This window comes from Lissotriton vulgaris, chromosome 7, assembly GCF_964263255.1.
Source record: "Lissotriton vulgaris chromosome 7, aLisVul1.2, whole genome shotgun sequence".
NCBI lineage: Eukaryota > Metazoa > Chordata > Amphibia > Caudata > Salamandridae > Lissotriton > Lissotriton vulgaris.
In genome coordinates, this window is record NC_141695.1 from 1161118102 (window position 1) to 1161136988 (window position 18887).

The following is an 18887-nucleotide window of genomic DNA, read 5'->3' on the forward strand; positions in this document are numbered from 1 at the left end:
GCTACACGCAGTTACGCTGTCTTTTCACCTCTCCTATTTCCTGACACTAGGAGACCCCACCCCACCCCACCCTACCACGCGCTTTAAACATAGCCGGCGACTGTGCCTCAACCAGATGATATTACTCTAGCGTCTATACCCTGGCCCTCCTCGTGGCTCCTCCGCGCTCCCCCATCGCTCTCATCATGACTGGCCCTATCCTCAGTAGCAAAGCCCCCACCTTATCTATAGGCACACAGACATCCTAGACTGTTATTTGTCTTTCTCCCTATCTCTTCCCCCCTGATTTGTTTCGCATTCTTGTTCATATATCGGTTATGTTTACAAAACCAGAGTCCTTTCGCCGTTGACTCGATTCCACAAAATTTGCGTATATGATATTGGTAACTACACTTCGTCTGGTATTCTATAGTTCCTTTGCACTACCATGACACACGGCGTGCTACAAGTAGACTGCGGAGAATGACCGGGGTACATGTTGCCCTGCACTGCGACGACAACCTATTACTGCTACCATAGACACGCTAACCCCCCCCTTGAAATCTTGTTAATATCGGGCGGCGACCCACATACTGGGATACGAGGCACGCCGATAGCGGCTTCACCTGTCAGCTCACAATGTTGCCACTGTCCACGGCTACTCTCCTATCTTCACATGTATCACTCTTTCTCTATGTGGTCACTGTGTCGCTGTATAAACTGCAATTGATGTATGGTTTCTGTAATGTTGCATCCACCGCCTCTTGCTGACATATGTAACACGCATGACTACCTATGATGCCGAGATGCCAGTAGCATATATTCAACCCAAAAACAGCGATAGACCTGTAATTTATCTGATATGTAAACTATTTGATCAGTGCACGCTTTTCTCTATCACGCCGCCGGACCCCAGGTTTGTCGGCTGAACGGCTGTGTTCACCCACCATTGTTGAACAGAAACTGCACTCAACGCGGCCGGCCCCCTGAGGGTTGTAGGCTACTTGCTGTGTCACCTCAGAACTGTGCAATAAAGGTCTTATAAAAAAAAAAGAGTGTCAGCTCTGGTTTAAAGGTGCCCTACAACATCAAAATCACATTACCCGGCTCGGTCCACTAGGTAGACCAGGAGCAACATGGCCGGTACTAGCCAGCTATACACCACATCCTGACATTGCAGAAATGTCAAGTGAAGAACTATTAGTTCAACTAAAACAACTAATAAAAATACATAGACAATTGGTTCAATATGTCATGCGGACTCTGACAGTCCAACCTCCTATAAGGATTCCACAACAAACCCCTCACCAGGGGAACACCAATAAAATTACACCACAGACTATACAATCAGTCATTGGTAAATTGCCCACAAAAAGGGAACAAATTCCATTCTGGATATCTTAAAAAATTACTCAAATTGAGGCAGTATTCCCTGACAGTACACCTCATGAGAAACACAGAATTTTAACCGTCTGTTTAGCAATAGAGATCGCAACACAGCTGGAGGACTGCGACACTTGGGGTACCTCCTTTGCTGCAATATACACAAACACATGGTGTTCCGTCTATGGCAGTTATACCAGACGTCCTGAAAAAGATTCAAAATGAATACGGGGCAGAGCGTGCTTTAAATCTGGGTATGAAATTACCGAAAGGTTTCAAACAGATCTCAGCTATAATATTAGCTAATATTAAAGGTGAAATTGATATAACTGAGCAACCATAAGAACTGACCAGAATAATTTAAAAATCCTATGAATAACTAAGAAGAGATGGTTTGGGTGGAAATCCAGTAAAAGAAGTGGGAAAATACTAAACAAACTTCTAATGAGAAGCGTTCTCAGTCCAGAGGAAGGTCTCTGCAAAAGGAGCCCTCTGAAAAGAGGTATAACCTCAGGAAAAGGGATAATTTGAGAAAACCTGATAGATATCAAGATACTGATACCAGTGGCGGTCTGTCCATTATGGGCGTATGGGCGTTGGGGCGTTGCACCCCCCCCCCTCCCGCGCTCAGCCCGTCTTTGAACTTTTGAAGTGATTCAGTTCAAAGACGCCGAGGGCTCAGAGAAGAAGAACGAACTCAACTCAACGGTCTGCATGACGCCAGACCTCCCTGAAGGGGGTGGGCGGTCTGCCGTCATTTGTCAGACGTCATCAGGCCAGGGGGCATGCAGCACCAGTCCACAAGTGCGCATGAGTGGGGACGGAGGGCGAATGTTCGCACCGTGTCCACTCATGCGCACTTGTGTTTTTGCTTGGTTGCGCATGCCCATTAGGAGCCCTTCGGCCTCCTAATGGGCGTGCTGCGGGCGAGAAGGCATGTGCCCCCCTTGGCGCCAGGATTGGCCGAGAGGGGCTGTGAGCCTGTGACATGACGTGAGTAGAGCAGAGCCCAGAGGTGGCGCGGACCGGAACCGGCAGCAAGGTAAGGAAAGAGTGTGTGTGTGTTTTTCTTTTCTTTTAAAGTGTTTTGTGTGAGCGTGCGTGTATGCATGAATGTTTGGTTGAGAGTGTTGTCGTGAATGGATGTGTTTGTTAAGGTTACATATGAGCACTTATTCTGTCGTGTAGAAAGATAGTGAGATATTGTAAAGACTTAGGGCCTTTTGTAAACTGTATATACTGTATGTATGTATGTATGTACACTCGAAATATGGAGGACAGGAAGTGTCGTTTTTTAGAGGAATTCAGAACCAGCAGCCAAAAGTCAGAGGATGCCCCTTCAGTATTATTTAAAGTGTACAACATGCACTCCAAATAGGCCAGATGGAGCATTTCCGCTTTTTAAGCAGACGGCCAGCAACTGCTAAACTCTAAATTAGGCCCTTGGAATAGAAGGAGAAGGTTGAACAGATTAAGCATTAAGCTACATTTTAAACAGGTATTTCTTTAAATCATTCCAATTATCGGAAAGATTGTTACAGAGTCGTGGTGACTGACATCAAAAGAATTTTCTCCATGTCTGGTAAATTGTTTGTTTTCTTTTCTCGCGCATGCAGCACACTGGTTCCCGCCAGTTACTCCATAATAAATGCTATTTCATGATGTAAACTCGGTGTCACATTTTATTCACAGTGCAAGTTGCGAGACCGCTGTTTCTACTACGTAATTCCTGTTGCAGCAAAATTGTCAGATTACCTCATGTGCGTGCCTACGTCACTCTAAGAAAAGGACGTCTCTCTCATGACAAATATTTGGCATTTTCTCAAAGTTGCATTATACTGCTTGGAATATGAAGTCCAGGTAATTAACATTGCTTGGTAGCAGTCCTGATTCACAATGTGTGTTGGGTTCTCTCAAATGTGACTCTACGCTTTACATTTCTTTGAAATTCAGTCTGAAAATGCCACCGTTTACCAGATAGAATATGCAACATGATGTTGTGCGCTCTCTTTAAGTGCAAGTTTTACGCGTCCACCTCCCTTGAGCTGCCGTCACATGGAACTTTGTGTGTATGCGTCATGCGTGTGTGAAATTGAATACATTTCTTTGAGTGTTGTCTGTTGTGTATGTGTGTGTGTTGTCTGCCACGCGAGAGCACTTTACTCATTCACGCGGCAAAATCGGTAACGGTAATAAAAAATACATATGCGTCAGGATTTATAACTTTTAGCGCAGGCAGCTTGAACAATCTGCCCCCAAAGAAAACAACAGATAACCATGGTCTGGCGTGCCTAGAACATGCCTAAGAGGAACCCAGGATTGTCTACAACGCGATGGTAGGAGTGAGGAGTCCAATTAAAATGGCACTCTGAGCCCACAGTTAAATTAAACACTGCCTGGCGTCAATGATGCCAGCTCCTTGCCTGCTCTTGGCTGAAGGGACGTCTGGTTCTTTCCTGAATCCTTGAACTTTTGGCTGTCACGCTGTCAGTCTTTAGTGTGCAACATCATGCGTCCCACTGCGCTCGCTCGCAACGGTGCAGTATGCCAATCATTTTACGCCCCACCACTTTTAAATGCCACCAGCTGCCACTGACTGATACACATTCCTCTTGTACCTTTCAGACTTCCTCACAGAAATCGGAAAGAAGAGGACGGTCAGAACACAAGGAAGAATGTGTGAAGTCCAATCAACACGTTTCAAAAAATAAGAAAACTCAATTCAGCAAAAAGAAGGTAGCAGGTCTAAAAATCAGACATGCAGAGGATCTTGAGGACACAAGTCACGCACGGGGAGTGGGCCCAGACAATGCTGAACAGCGCAGCAGAGGTCACCATAGCTCGCAAGATCTTGAAGGATCATCTGGAGACAGTGGACTTGAATGAGTACATTCAAGTTGAAACAGCTGATACCAGGGTTAGTGTACCCCATAAGTTATATGAAGTAACGCTCCGGATGGAGGGGGACATAACTAGGATAATAGGCTCTCTAAGGGTTATGACATTCTTCTAGCTGAAAAAGACTGGCCAACAAAATTTGTCAGGGAGTGCCCACACAGCGAAGACACCATTATGCCAGCCTTCTCAAATCATATTCCAATTCATTTAAAATACACCTATGCCAGAAAGTGGGCAGTAGCCAAGGCTCCAGCATTATATAAAAATCATGTGGGATGGGATGAGGATTCTCCTCACCATAAAATCCAGTTAAAAACTCAACCTACTGCACAGAGGCAGTATGCAGTTAAGCAAGTAGCTAAAAAACAGGTCAGGGAGATCTTAAATCAACTTGAATACCAAGGGGTGATTGAAACATGCACCTCGTCAATGAACAATCCTTTGTTTCCTGTCTCCAAACCAGACAATACATATCATCTAGTTCTGTACTACAGACATTTAAACTCTTGTTGCAAAACCTTTGCAGTACAAAATGCACACAATGCAGCACTGAGAAATAACATTGTGCACAAAAAATATGAAACCACATTAGATATTTCTAACATTTTTTTCAGTCAAAACATTGCACCTGAAAGCAGGAACTTGACCGCTTTCTCAATTATGGGGACACAGCGTCACTTCTGTCGTCTCCCCCAGGGATTCATGAATAGTCCAGGTTTATTGTCAGCCAGAGTAACAGAGTTACTACAAACGTATGATGATGAGGCATTATCTTATGTCGATGACATCTATCTAACAGACAATGATTTGGACAGGCACTTGAACAGGGTGAACACCATAATACTTGGCTTCGCCTCTGAAGGGTATAAATTCAACTTTAAGAATTCAAGAATTGCCCACCTCAACGTCCTTTTTCTAGGATACGAGTTATCATGTGAAGGCAAAAGCCTGGCTGCGAACTTTTTAGAAAAATGTGCGCTGCTCCAACCTCCAAAAACGCTGAAAAACTTAGTCAATTCTAGGTTTCCTGAATTTCGGAAGAACATAAATTCTAAATTACGCAGAAAGGGTTAAACCTCTCTACGAATTAATCAAACCTGATTTCAAAACAACTAATTGGACTCAAAAACACACTGAAATTTTGCGTTCAGTGCAAACAGATATGTTAGCAACAACACATGTACAGACACGCGTAAATGTACGCAACCTTATAATCAGAATAATCCCAGGAAGATGTGGATACATGTACTTAACCTTTAATGAAGGAGAAAAAGTACAAATTGCTTACAAATCACACTTGTACACACAAGCTGAAATTAAATTCACTTCAACAGAAATAATTCTGACAGCGGTTCAAACTGCAGTAGCAAAAGAGAGAGCTCTCGCACAGGGTAAACGCATAATGGTCATTACTCTTGTACCTGCCTTAGAAGCAGTGACAAAAGATAGCATTCCTAATGCAAAGGCTTTACATCCAAGATGGATACAATGGGTTAACTCTCTTGCTGTAACAGACGTTGAATACGTTTTTGACCCCTACTTGAAAACTCAAGAATTTCTACAATACAAACAAGAATGTCCTCTGCCAACTGAGATTCTGCCTCTGGAACAGTACGAATGTATAATATATACAGACGGATCAGCACAACCCCAAATTGCGGGTAAACAAGCTTATAGTGAGAGATTGTTAAAGGTCGCTGGCTCGATGGTAAATTCCAACCTATGGTCACAAAAACTCAAACTCTCGGAGACTGTACAGCTCAGCGAGCCGAACTACAGGCTTTCAAGATGGCGCTTGAAAATACTGATCACGAATTCCCCACATACATAGTGTGCGATTCGTACTACTGCGTTCAGTCTTACAATGAGTACTTCCAGATCTGGGTTCAAAATGGTTTCAAAGATGCAAAAGGTGGCACAATCAAGCATAAGTTGCTTTGGGAACAAGTAGTTCAATTACAGAAAGAACTACAAAAGACTCACTTGATCCATACACTGAGTCAACAGCATGATGGCGTTCATGTTGCAGGGAATTCATTGGCTGATGAAGCCGCGAAGGCAGCTGTGCAAACAGCTTCCGTAGCTGCAATCACTCGTTCAAAAACAAAAATAGACAGCGAAATAATGCAGGCTGTCGCCGCCTCCAAAAAAGACAGCGGTAAAACATTACCAAAAGGCTTTCCACTCAAGTACTCATATATAACTGATGTAAATAATGTTCCTTTTGCTCAAATCCCTGGAGTGGGGGATAGAGTAATTCCAAACATGGAACACAGATTAGGACTAATTTTAGCAGCACATGAAGGGTTCGCCACTGCACGCGCAGGTGTTTCCGCCACAGTGTCATTATTAAAACAAAGATACTGGTGGCCGCGCATGAGGAAACAGACCAGAAACTACATTTTGGAATGTGAAATCTGCCAGAAAATGAAAGTTTCAAAAGTGAAACGCTTGGCGCAGACGCCCCTTTTAATTTCAGATAAACCATTAGCTTGCGTTTACCTGTATTAATGCGGTCCCTTACAGAGGGATGGTAACTATAAATATTTCATGGTCGCAGTGGATTCATGCTCAAGATTCATTTGGATGTGGCCTCAGCGCTCGGCTGATGCCCGAACTGTTATAAAAGATTTGCGAGTCTTTATTGGCACATATGCAATCAGCACGCTACGTTCTGACCAGGGTCCTGCGGTTAGCTCCAAAGCTTACAAAGAGACCATGGCCAATCTGGGCGTTGCATTGCAGTATTCAAGTCCATTCCATCCTGAGGGAAATTCAGTTGTGGAAAGAAAAAGCCATGACATAAAGCAATCTATAACAGCTAGGGCACTAGGCTCGAGTGACGGGTGGGTCAAACATCTAATAAGTGTCCAACGTAGTCTTAACAATCTGCCAAGAAATTCTCTGGCTGGAATCACTCCATATGAAATGCTTTTTGGTACTAGAATGCTTGTCCAGGACCTCGATCGTCACACTCAGTAGTGGAACAAAACCCCTTTGATATCCAAGACCGTTTGGCTGTTTTGCAGGACTTAAACGAGAAAAGAAGTCAAAGCAACACAATACAAAAGCCAGTGACCACTGAAGGAGAACCACCCGTCCCAGCCAGGCCTGTTTGGATTCCAAATTTTGGGGATCTAGTCAGAGAAAAAATTGCGGATAAGAAGGAATTTGGGCCTTCTTACAGAAAACCAGTACCTGTACTAGCAATCCAATTGATCAAGAACAGTGTTACTGCCGCCCCTTGCTGGAAGAAAAGAGAACAGGTTTGTATCCATCGACCTGGTCAAACCACATTATGTGGCCGATAATAAGTAGTAGGCTCAGTGGACTACAAACATGTAGCAGAAGACCAAATCTTGCTACTGTCCAAGAGGTTCAGACTGATAGACTAATAACATTTGAAGACTCTGCAGCACAGAACAAAGGACTAAGCAATAAAGCTATGGAACTTGTGCCTCTTGAGACCCAAATTACAGTTTGTCAAGACACTCCCGTCTACAATGATGTAGCATCGGACTATACTAATATGACAAAGGATCCGGTAGCCCCAGCAATTTCAAATAATCCTGATGCAATTCCAACAATTGACAGAACTTCCTCTGGCTATTTCATCAACTTTGATATGTTTTCTGAGGATCCCAGTGAGCCTGAAACGACGCCAGCAAATAAAACTTTCAAAGATTAAGTAACAGAACTCTTTCAGCAACTTGAAAAAACGTATCTGGTTTCATCATGGGTTGAACTTTGGATTGTGCTTGGCGTACTTTGGCTAATCATGGTATTAACTTTGGGGATGTTGATAAATGGAAAATATAGTAAAATGGACACAGCAAGTAAGAACATCAACTTGCTCCTGAAGCCACACAAATCATCTCATCGTGAACAAAGAGACTTGGCATCAGTAAACATCACAGCCGTTCCTATACCTGGAGGTATAGCATGGGATAGAACTGATTATGACATTTATGGTCCGGCAGAGCTGCTGAAGATTCCACATCAATTTAAGGTTTCCCTTAGTGACTTTGTTTCACAAAGCACGTTTTCTGATGATTGGGACTTTGAGACTGTTAATAATATGATGTCAGATTTAGAGATGTCTGCTAAATTCACAAAACATGAAAACTTAGAAGTTTCATCAGATTATGCACAAATGTATTGTTATAATCACTATGGTCATCATTACTTGCACAAATCTGCAAACCCTAGAAATATTTATACTTTCAATCAATGGGAACATTGTCCAACGCCTCCAAAATGTAGCTCAAAAACATTATATGAAAAAGTCCATACTTCTCAGGTTTTAATACCACAAATCCGGAAACATTTTACTTTAGAAATGTTAATAAGACAGGAATGAAAAGTATGTTGACCAATACAAAGCAAATTTATTCAGCAGCCTTTTATGCCCAGCTGTCCTCGTTAGGTTTTGACTTCTGGAGTGACAACATAGAAACAAAAACTGCCTGGGGCTCAAAAGACTGGCAAGTGCAGGGAATAGAACCTGTATATCGAGCCGATATTATCCCTGAACAAATAATGTTTTTGAATAACACTGTTCAACAGACATCCTGCCTTGGCCTAGCCATGATAAAAGTCTTAAACAAACCGTCTATACCCACACCTACGTCTGATAACAAAAACACTTCAGAAGGGGGGATCGAGGTAAAAACTACTTTACTTAAAAACAGAACTGATCCTGTTTGGAAAAAAGGGTTAGTCTGGCCCACAAACACCAATTAACTGTTAAGATAGTTTCCTGAACAAGGCACAAGGATTTAAAGTAACTAGGCCAGATCCAAGATATGTCCAGTGACAACATCCAGGGATAGTAACAACACGCAGTGTAGGAAAACTGTGCCTTGAGTGGCTACAAAAATCTACACTTACGGTGGTTAAACAACACCTATCTTTACTTAAAGATGGCGTTGATTTAAGGGACTTCTTACAAGGTCCGGCAAAACAACATCATAAACGTTTCATATACGTAGGTATATATGCAATTTATAATGAAGCTTGGAAAGAGACACAGGCAGAGACTGCAGAGAGAATACGAGAAATTGATCGTATTAATTTAGAGAAAGCGCTCTCTGTAGTTGACAATAATTTAACTACCCTGTCATCCAGAATTTATTCTTTGGACTGCATAGTATCCTCTGCCATTGACATAATGGAACAGGACTTGCTCATTTTACAATATGGACAGTCACTATTACGTTCTATAACGCTAGTAGGCTGGACGTTGCAAAATCTTTGTTCTGGATATGTGCCATGGCGTCTAATCAACACCATGTCATTGTTTTCTGTATTTAACCTTACAGATAAACAAATCACTTTGGCACAGAAAGGAGCAGACTATACGGTGCTAAGCATTGAAAAACTGGAAAGATTACAATTAACTGTTTCAGAAAACCCTGCAACAGAATGGATAATACACGAGATAATCACTCTGCCTGTCACAATTTTCAAGGAAAAAACAGCAATGGACCGCACACCGCTAGCCCCTCCTCTGGGTCGCCCCTAAGCACTCTGGTATGTGAAGTGCCTGAAGTTCGAAGAATTACTGAAAGTTCGTAAGTGGTTCACCTATGTAGGTGCAAGTAAATACTTGTTATTCCCCTGATCTCTAGACCCCGAACATGGCCCGGGTTTCGGGATATCTTCCCTCATCAGTGGAGAAAGTCAATAGGGGTGGAAGAGAAGGCCGCCTCGTAACCGTCACGGGCCTTGTTGCCCAGCACCAGGTGCGTCGTCCAGAAGCTCGTCAGCTTGGGAGACTCATGGGAGCCCTTATGTAGAAAAAACAGCAATGGACCGCAGACAGCTAGCCCCTCCTCCGGGTCACCCCTAATCACTCTGGTTTGTGAAGTGCCTGAAGTTCGAAGAATTACTGAAAGTTCGTGAGTGGTTCACCTATGTAGGTGCAAGTAGATACTTGTTATTCCCCCGATCTCTAGACCCGGGACATGGCCCGGGTTTCGGGATATCTTCCCTCATCAGTAGACAAAGTCAATAGGGGTGGAAGAGAAGGCCGCCTCGTAACCGTCACGGGCCTTGTTGCCCAGCACACAGGTACGTCGTCCATAAGCTCGTCAGCTTGGGAGGCTCATGGGAGTCCTTATCTAGAAAAAACAGCAATGGACCGCACACACCTAGCCCCTCCTCCCGGTCGCCCCTAAGCACTCTGGTATATGAAGTGCCTGAAGTTCAAAGAATTACTGAAAGTTCATACGTGGTTCACCTATGTAGGTGCAAGTAGATACTTGTTATTCCCCCCATCTCTAGACCCGGGACATGGCCCGGGTTTCGGGATATCTTCCCTCATCAGTAGAGAAAGTCAGTAGGGGTGGAAGAGAAGGCCGCCTCGTAACCGTCACGGGCCTTGTTGCCCAGCACGCAGGTGCGTCGTCCAGAAGCTCGTCAGCTTGGGAGGCTCATGGGAGCCCTTATGTAGAAAAAACAGCAATGGACCGCACACCGCTAGCCCCTCCTCCGGGTCGCCCCTAAGCACTCTGGTATGTGAAGTGCCTGAAGTTCGAAGAATTACTGAAAGTTCGTAAGTGGTTCACCTATGTAGGTGCAAGTAGATACTTGTTATTCCCCCGATCTCTAGACCCGGGACATCGCCCGGGTTTCGGGATATCTTCCCTTATCAGTAGAGTAAGTCAATAGGGGTGGAAGAGAAGGCCGCCTCGTAACCATCACGGGCCTTGTTGCCCAGCACGCAGGTGCGTCGTCCAGAAGCTCATCAGCTTGGGAGGCTCATGGGAGCCTGTCAGGGGCTGGTCGTGTACAGAGTATGAGACCAGAGTAGCGTTATTCTAATGTTCACTTTTATTAAGAGTCCACACTACAGATTAGGAGGATTCTGTAAAGTCTTTCCTTCTCTGGGGTGCTCGTGGTTCTTGGAGCTCCAAGGGATGGTCCAATATCCCGGTTCTTGTGGCCTCAGGGAAAAGAAAACAAACGGGAATTACTGTTCTGGTCACAGCTGTTACTGGTCGTGCTACCGTCACCAAAAGGGGGGGTCTTTGTGCAAGGCTCACGGCTGAACGTGCCTACCTCCCGCCTCCTAGAACGTACTACCTCCCTCCTCCCCACACACCCCACCAGAATTCTCCTTTCAATAACACTTGCCTTGGGCTGTGGCCCGCCTCTCGGACCACAGCAGCAGGACCCGTGGCTTCTTCTCCCTTCAGCCCGCCGGGTATGGAAGCAGTGTCTGGAGCGACGGTCTCGGTTGCTGTTAGCATGCTCTCCACTCTTCGGTTCCCCTCTGCTCGGACGCTCTCCTCTCTTCGGTCCTCCGCTGCCAGGTGCTCCGCAGCCTCCTCTGCTCTCACGCTCTCCTCTCTTCGGTCCTCCGCTGCCAGGTGCTCCGCAGCCTCCTCGGCTCTCACGCTCTCCTCTCTTCGGTCCTCCGCTGCCAGGTGCTCCGCAGCCTCCTCTGCTCTCACGCTCTCCTCTCTTCGGTCCTCCGCTGCCAGGTGCTCCGCTACCTCCTCTCCGTCCTTGCACCCCATCCGTTCAAATCCTGCTCCTCTTATCCTTCCTGCTTCCGCTGGATGACGGGACTCCTCCCCCTTCCGCCGCTCAACCACTAGACCGCGGCTGTAGTCTTCCTGGTTCTGGATAATTGGCAACCAGGAAGTGGGGTATAGTTCTTCCTCCTCGTCAGCGAAGGGGTTCTCCAGCCGCTCCTCCTCCCCACAGAGCCCTTATGTACAAAAAACAGCAATGAGCCGCACACCACTAGCCCCTCCTCCAGGTCGCCCCTAAGCACTCTGGTATGTGAAGTGCCTGAAGTTCGAAGAATTACTGAAAGTTCGAAAGTGGGTCACCTATGTAGGTGCAAGTAGATACTTGTTATTCCCCCGATCTCCAGACCCGGGACATGGCCGGGGTTTCGGGATATCTTCCCTCATCAGTAGAGAAAGTCAATAGGGGTGGAAGAGAAGGCCGCCTCGTAACCGTCACGGGCCTTGTTGCCCAGCACGCAGGTGCGTCATCCAGAAACTCGTCAGCTTGGGAGGCTCATGGGAGCCCTTATGTAGAAAAAACAGCAATGGACCGCACACCGCTAGCCCCTCCTCGGGGTCGCCCCTAAGCACTCTGGTATGTGAAGTGCCTGAAGTTCGAAGAATTACTGAAAGTTTGTAAGTGGTTCACCTATGTAGGTGCAAGTAGATACTTGTTATTCCCCTGATCTCTAGACCCGGGACATGGCCCGGGTTTCGGGATATCTTCCCTCATCAGTAGAGAAAGTCAATAGGGGTGGAAGAGAAGGCCGCCTCGTAACCGTCACGGACCTTGTTGCCCAGCACGCAGGTGCGTCGTCCAGAAGCTCGTCAGCTTGGGAGGCTCATGGGAGCCCTTATCTAGAAAAAACAGCAATGGACCGCACACCGCTAGCCCCTCCTCCAGGTTGCCCCTAAGTACTCTGGTATGTGAAGTGCCTGAAGTTCGAAGAATTACTGAAAGTTTGTAAGTGGTTCACCTATGTAGGTGCAAGTAGATACTTGTTATTCCCCCGATCTCTAGACCCGGGACATGGCCCGGGTTTCGGGATGTCTTCCCTCATCAGTAGAGAAAGTCAATAGGGGTGGAAGAGAAGGCTGCCTCATAACTGTCACAGGCCTTGTTGCCCAGCACGCAAGTGCGTCGTCCAGAAGCTCGTCAGCTTGGGAGGCTCATGGGAGCCCTTATGTAGAAAAAACAGCAATGGACCGCACACCGCTAGCCCCTCCTCCGGGTCGCCCCTAAGCACTCTGGTATGTGAAGTACCTGAAGTTCGAAGAATTACTGAAAGTTCGTAAGTGGTTCACCTATGTAGGTGCAAGTAGATACTTGTCACAATTTTCAACTTTCAATACTGTTTGAAACATATACCAGTTGCTGTTTATGAAAGGTTGGGTAAGGAATACATAAAGTCATCCTGTGAATTACCATACACACGCAGATGTTGGAGTGGGGGAAAAGAGGTATTTCCTAGTGGTACACAATGCAAAAGTGCACTAAGTGGTACACTCTTATGCCAGGGTATTAATTTACACGGGGCCTGTGAGGGTTCTTCGAACAACTTATCCTTCCACTTGCAAGGTTCTCCAGCAGCAGTGATAGATCCAATTTTTAGGCAGCTTTCTAACGGGAGCTATATAATGGTGAATGATCACAGCTGTTGTGGAATGATGCCAGGAATAGCCGATCTCGTAACAGTGTCAGCCAGGGTCACTTGTTGTATGCAAGTATTGTTTCCTAAAGCTAAGACGGGGAGTCGCCGCTATGGCCTTCACTGAACATCTCTTCTATTCGAATTGATACTTTAAGCAGAATGAAAGCCATTCTTTAATAAAAAAACGGTGCCACTGACCTCGTCCAAATAGACGTATGAACTGCAAGTTGCAAAGTCCTCTGCAGAGATACATGCCCTTTTATCCACAAACTGTCCAGTACATTTCGGGACTGTTAGCACCTTTTGAAGCAGTCCTCGGCCTTTTTCCAAACTTCATGCACTCTGTGTTCGGCGGCCTGCCTCTCATTTTTGGACTCGTAGCACAATACTATTTTTGTTCCTTCTGCTCTGAAATGGCAAGACCGGTCAGCAACGACACGCAGATTACCATCGAGAACACTCTCCTGGCAATGAAGTGTCGTGAACGCATGATACAGATCCTGGGCATGGCTCGTTTAAGAGACCTGAATACCACGTGGTTCCTATCATTCTGACCAATCTGGCAAGATTGCATCTTACCTGTTCTACGATGTCTGCTATGTGGAGAAGAATGAGAGTTGGACTTCTGTCTAACACTTCCATCAGCACTGCCAACGGATGTTGATACCCTGCTTGGTTCGATAACGACCCATGCATCGTGTTGTCCCCAGCGGCTACCAATCCTGATGACAGCATTCATTGAGATCTCACAGACGCAATCTGCTGATGGTAAAATACGTGGATCGACAGGCACACAGGTACCACCTTCATCTCCATCTCCGACAAATATTGCTAACGCGACTAATGCTGACGGCGATGCTTCACATTTTTGTGCTATCGGTTTACTTAATGAAGTAGTCCAACTTTCACCTACTGTGGTAGACGATTTCTTTGCCAGCTTAGAAGATTTCATGTTTTCTCCAAACAACTAAATGATTTTTGAAGTTAGCACACAGCGTTCTATGGGACTCTGTATTCGACCTTCACTTTTCAAAACAAAACTTCCAACTGTAAGACCTCTATATTTTTCTACGATTTGACTTTTTCCAAAATTGAACTTTTTTGTGGCACAAAGTAATCTACTTAAAGTAGAATTTTTCTTAGTGAACAAGAAATCTTTGAAGCACTTCCAAAAGACAATATTTAACCTTGTCCAAAACCTAAACAGTATATGCTGTCATGGAATGGAATGGCCTCGTTTTTTTTTTCTTCTGTATTTAAGAATTTAAGAGCGCTAGTACTCAACCTTCCTCACAAAGTCAGAGGAAGCCGGGGAGAGCGGCCCCACGCTGGGTGGGCCGGCCTCCGCAAAGGTCACATTGTATCCTTTTTGTGATACATCTGTGTTTCCAAGATGGCTTTGAACAAGGCTAAAGGTCAGAACTCCTTGGCTTTACACAAGGTTATCATGGTTGGCAGTGGCGGTGTTGGAAAATCAGCTTTAGCTTTGCAATTCATGTATGAGGGGTTTGTGGAAGACTATGAGCCTAATAATGCAGACAGCTACAGAAAGAAAGCTGTGCTGGATAAAGAAGAGAAGAGGTTCAGATTGATATATTGGACACTGTAGGTCAGGAGGATTACGCAGCTATTAGAGATATTAGATATTAGAGATAACTACTTCTGAAGCGGAGAGGGATTCCTTTGCGTTTTCTCAATCACAGAACAAGAATCATTTGCAGCAACAGCAGATTTCAGGGAGCAGATTTTGAGAGTGAAAGAGGATGAAAATGTTCCATTCCTTTTAGTTGTTAACAAATCGGATTTAGAAGATAAGCGACAAGTGTCCATAGAAGAAACAAAAAGTAGGGCTGAGCAGTGGAAGCACACAGGTAGCATACAACAGAATGTTAACTATGTGGATACATCTGCTAAGACACGTGCAAATGTTGACAAGGTATTTTTTTGATTTAATGCGTGAAATTCGTGCCCAGAAAATGGAAGACAGTAAGGAGAAAAATGGGAAGAAGAAGAGAAAAAGTCTAGCTAAGAGAATCCGTGAAAGATGTTGCATTTTATAATCTAAGCCGCACAATTTTTCATTTTGTTTAAATAATAATGCCCCTAAATTTGAGCGCCCGCCGTTCAAGGTTTCAACAAACTGAAATACCATTTGGCTTCTGGAAATGGTTTATCACTAAAGACGTGAATTGGAACAATATCGAAATTGAGTTCACAAAAAAACCTTGATTATGGCCTTGCTGAGATGTTAAAGCCTCTTCATCTGCCTTCGTCAACATCATTCGACCAAATGCAGAAAGCGGAGTCCGTGGGCAATCTTAAACTGTAAAACAGGTTAGCACTCAGTGTGACTTTTTCCAGATCCTAATTATGTCCGTCAACACATTTCACTCATTTTCATGTCCATACTTATTGTTTTATTGACATGGAAATAGAAAATAGCACAACAAACAAATGTGGCTGCTCTATCGATCGGTTACAAGTTATGCAAATCCTTGACTGAGGCAGTGGGATTCATACTCTTTACATGCTGTTGCAAATGTTAGTGAGTCTTATGTGAAATGATAAAGTAGATTAGTGGTGGTGTTAACCGTTTCTGTAACATTTCAGTATGCCTTAATTTGAAAGCGAACCATATTTCCGAATATAAAATTCATGTGATGTGCAGTGTTTATGTGAAGGATAGCGTTAGGAACCAGATCTGTTTGGTCTTCAAACGTGTGCCATACTCATGAAACTCGAAGCACATCCTAGTCACCTGTAATGTAAGAACATTCTAGAACATTGATTTATAAATAAGCAATGAAAAGCTGTAATGCTGAAAGATGCGCTACAACATAGACTGTACAGGGCCTTTTGCACTACGCCCCTGTCCTTTACTTAATGACACTAACCCCAGAAACGCTGGGGGACTGTGCACATGCTTTATCTGTGTGTCTGTACCGCTGACTGAGTGATAGTCAATATTGGCACTAATTATAAGCTTTTCATTCAGCACTTACTGTTGAAAAACGTTGACCTTCTATGTCAAAATAGTATGTTTCTCTGTCTTTGGCTCTTCAGTGTCAGGAAGGCCGAATAAACTACAACACGTTTTGTATTCTGCGCTTGCTGAAGTTTTGTTCTGTATGAGAGCGATTATATTCTTTCGTTTTAGTTAACACTGAAAAAACAGCCCTGTTTTGCAGAACCTTGATTGGATATATAAATTGTTGCCATGCAGAGTCCCTGGACCACCATGTTTTAGCTCAGTTCATTCTGTTTTCAGAATAGCACTGGGTTTTGGTGCAAAGACCCTTTCTCAAACAAAAATAAGGCATTGTCTTTCATGGGCTTCGTGAAATTTACTATAGCCTTATAGCCCGCCACAGAGGGCTATACCGGCTATTAAGGCCCTCTCCAGCGTTAAAAGCCCCGAGCCGAAGGCGAGGGCCTTTAACAAGGAAGAGGGACTTTAATAGCGGTATAGCCCATCTACGAAGGGCTATAAGGCTATTAGAACATTCTGTCGCTAGAGGACAGAATGTTCTAACAAAAAAGCAAAGCCTTTAGGAAGCGTGAGGGGATTGAAATCCCCTCAGGCTCCCTGAAGCCTTTGTTCACAGCCAGAGCTGTTAACAAAGAAACATTGGAATGTTGGAGCTCCAGGCTTATACCAGCCATTATAAGCCCAGAGCACTCCATTGTTTTCAAAGGAGCTCCCAACATTCCAATGTTCTAATATGGGTTAGTTAATATAGGAGCAAGGGAAAGGGTCATCAATTCCACGCATCACGTTTGTATTTTTAATAGTTCTGTTTAAAGATTATTTGAGACCTAGTAAACGTATTCCTTTAAATGCTAATGAAATTGTGCTTTGGGTACTTTAGAACCAGACAACTTCTGTCCTGTAAAATATGTATTTGTTATGGCATTTTTTGTAGAAGTACCTTTAAGTATGTACAGTGTGCCTCATTAAAGTGAAGCTGAGGAGAAGTAAAAATGGCCACATTGGCCATGCTTTAGTTTCCATTGTCATTTCTATAATGTAACCAGGGATTTTAACCACTAACGTTTTCACTTACTTTGATAACTCCATGCTGAACACTGAGGTGAGATGAAGCCGGCAGCCGCAATCTAATGTGTGAGGCTGATGCCCTTTTCCAGTGCTTTTATTGCTATTTGAGCCATTTGTCAACAAATAAAACTTCACTTTTGTAAAAAAAAAAAACCAAAAAAAAAAAGAGCCATTTCATCAATGTTATTTCATGACTCATTCTGATAAGCATTGTTTTATAAGTTTGATAGTACATGCTTTGAATGATGATATTACTTTTTAAATGCGTACCGCACAATGCTCTTGTTTCGTGTACAACCATTTCAAATGCATTCTATGTATTTTGGGAGGGATTTTATACACATTTTGCTTTAGATATGTTTAAAGATGCTTATAGAATTTAGTAATATCGAACATAATAAAGTGGAGTGGGTGTTGTGAAGCATTTTACAATCAAGCGTAAATTTACCAATTCATGCCCTTATATAGCTGTAATTCACATTGCCCCTATATAGGCATAGAAATCATACCCATATTTAGACATAACCCATCCAGTCCAAATACAGGCATGGCTACTTCCACTAGTTCCAAAAAGCCACAACGATTTCTTGGAAAACTCTGCTTCAGCAGTCAGGGACATCCCCTTACTTGAATATTGATTTATCCTAGAAACCATGGAGTTTCAAAGAACTACCATTCCCTTGGGGTTCTTTGGTGACGTTATTATGTCCGACTTTACGTCACACTAGGCACCTTCAAGGTATAAATATGCCTAGACTTGCCCTAGCAAACACACAGTGGTTCGAGCAGCTCGACTATCTACTTGCCCGACCCAGCTCGCTACAGCAAGTGCCGAAGGAAGCCGACCCGCCAGCTGACGCACTGACAGAGAAGCTGTCCTTTCTCTCACTGAGAATCCAGCTCCAGTATTTTCAAGCTCCCCTTGCGGGTGTTGGGAAATCGAGTCCCGAGACAGAGATACCAGACCTCCTTCATTCTAAAACCAAGGTACGGAGCTGATTAGACCCTAAGAGAAGATTCTTGGCAAAGACAAACTAAACCTATGCTACACCTCACTTACTTCTTCCCTCGTACTAGACTTAGGTTAGGTACATTGGGTAGGCATATTTTAGAAGCACCAGTTGAGTACTTTTTAGCTTTGTTATTTATGTATGTATTTATCTATGGTCTAGGAACCATACAATGCTTTTACAGTACTATTTTATAATACTCTTCTTACTGTACGTATTATACTTTGCAACCAGTATTACGATTGTAGCAGTTCACTTTACTTGCATGAGAAAGAAAACTGTTCAATAACTTCTTTTATTGAAAACGCCTGCCTCTCTATTTCTCTGTACCTCTGATGAAACGAAGCATGCATGATTGACTGAGTGAAATATCTATCTATTGTTTCCA

General features: G+C 44.0%; 1 pseudogene across 1 annotated transcript; it reads left to right on the forward strand.

Annotated features, from left to right (window-relative positions):
• Positions 1 to 14769: 14769 nt before the first annotated feature.
• On the forward strand, positions 14770 to 17624 carry LOC147703089 (ras-related protein Ral-A pseudogene; annotated as a pseudogene). Its single transcript, XR_015297279.1, has one exon. The product of XR_015297279.1 is annotated as a ras-related protein Ral-A pseudogene (transcript).
• Positions 17625 to 18887: the final 1263 nt, after the last annotated feature.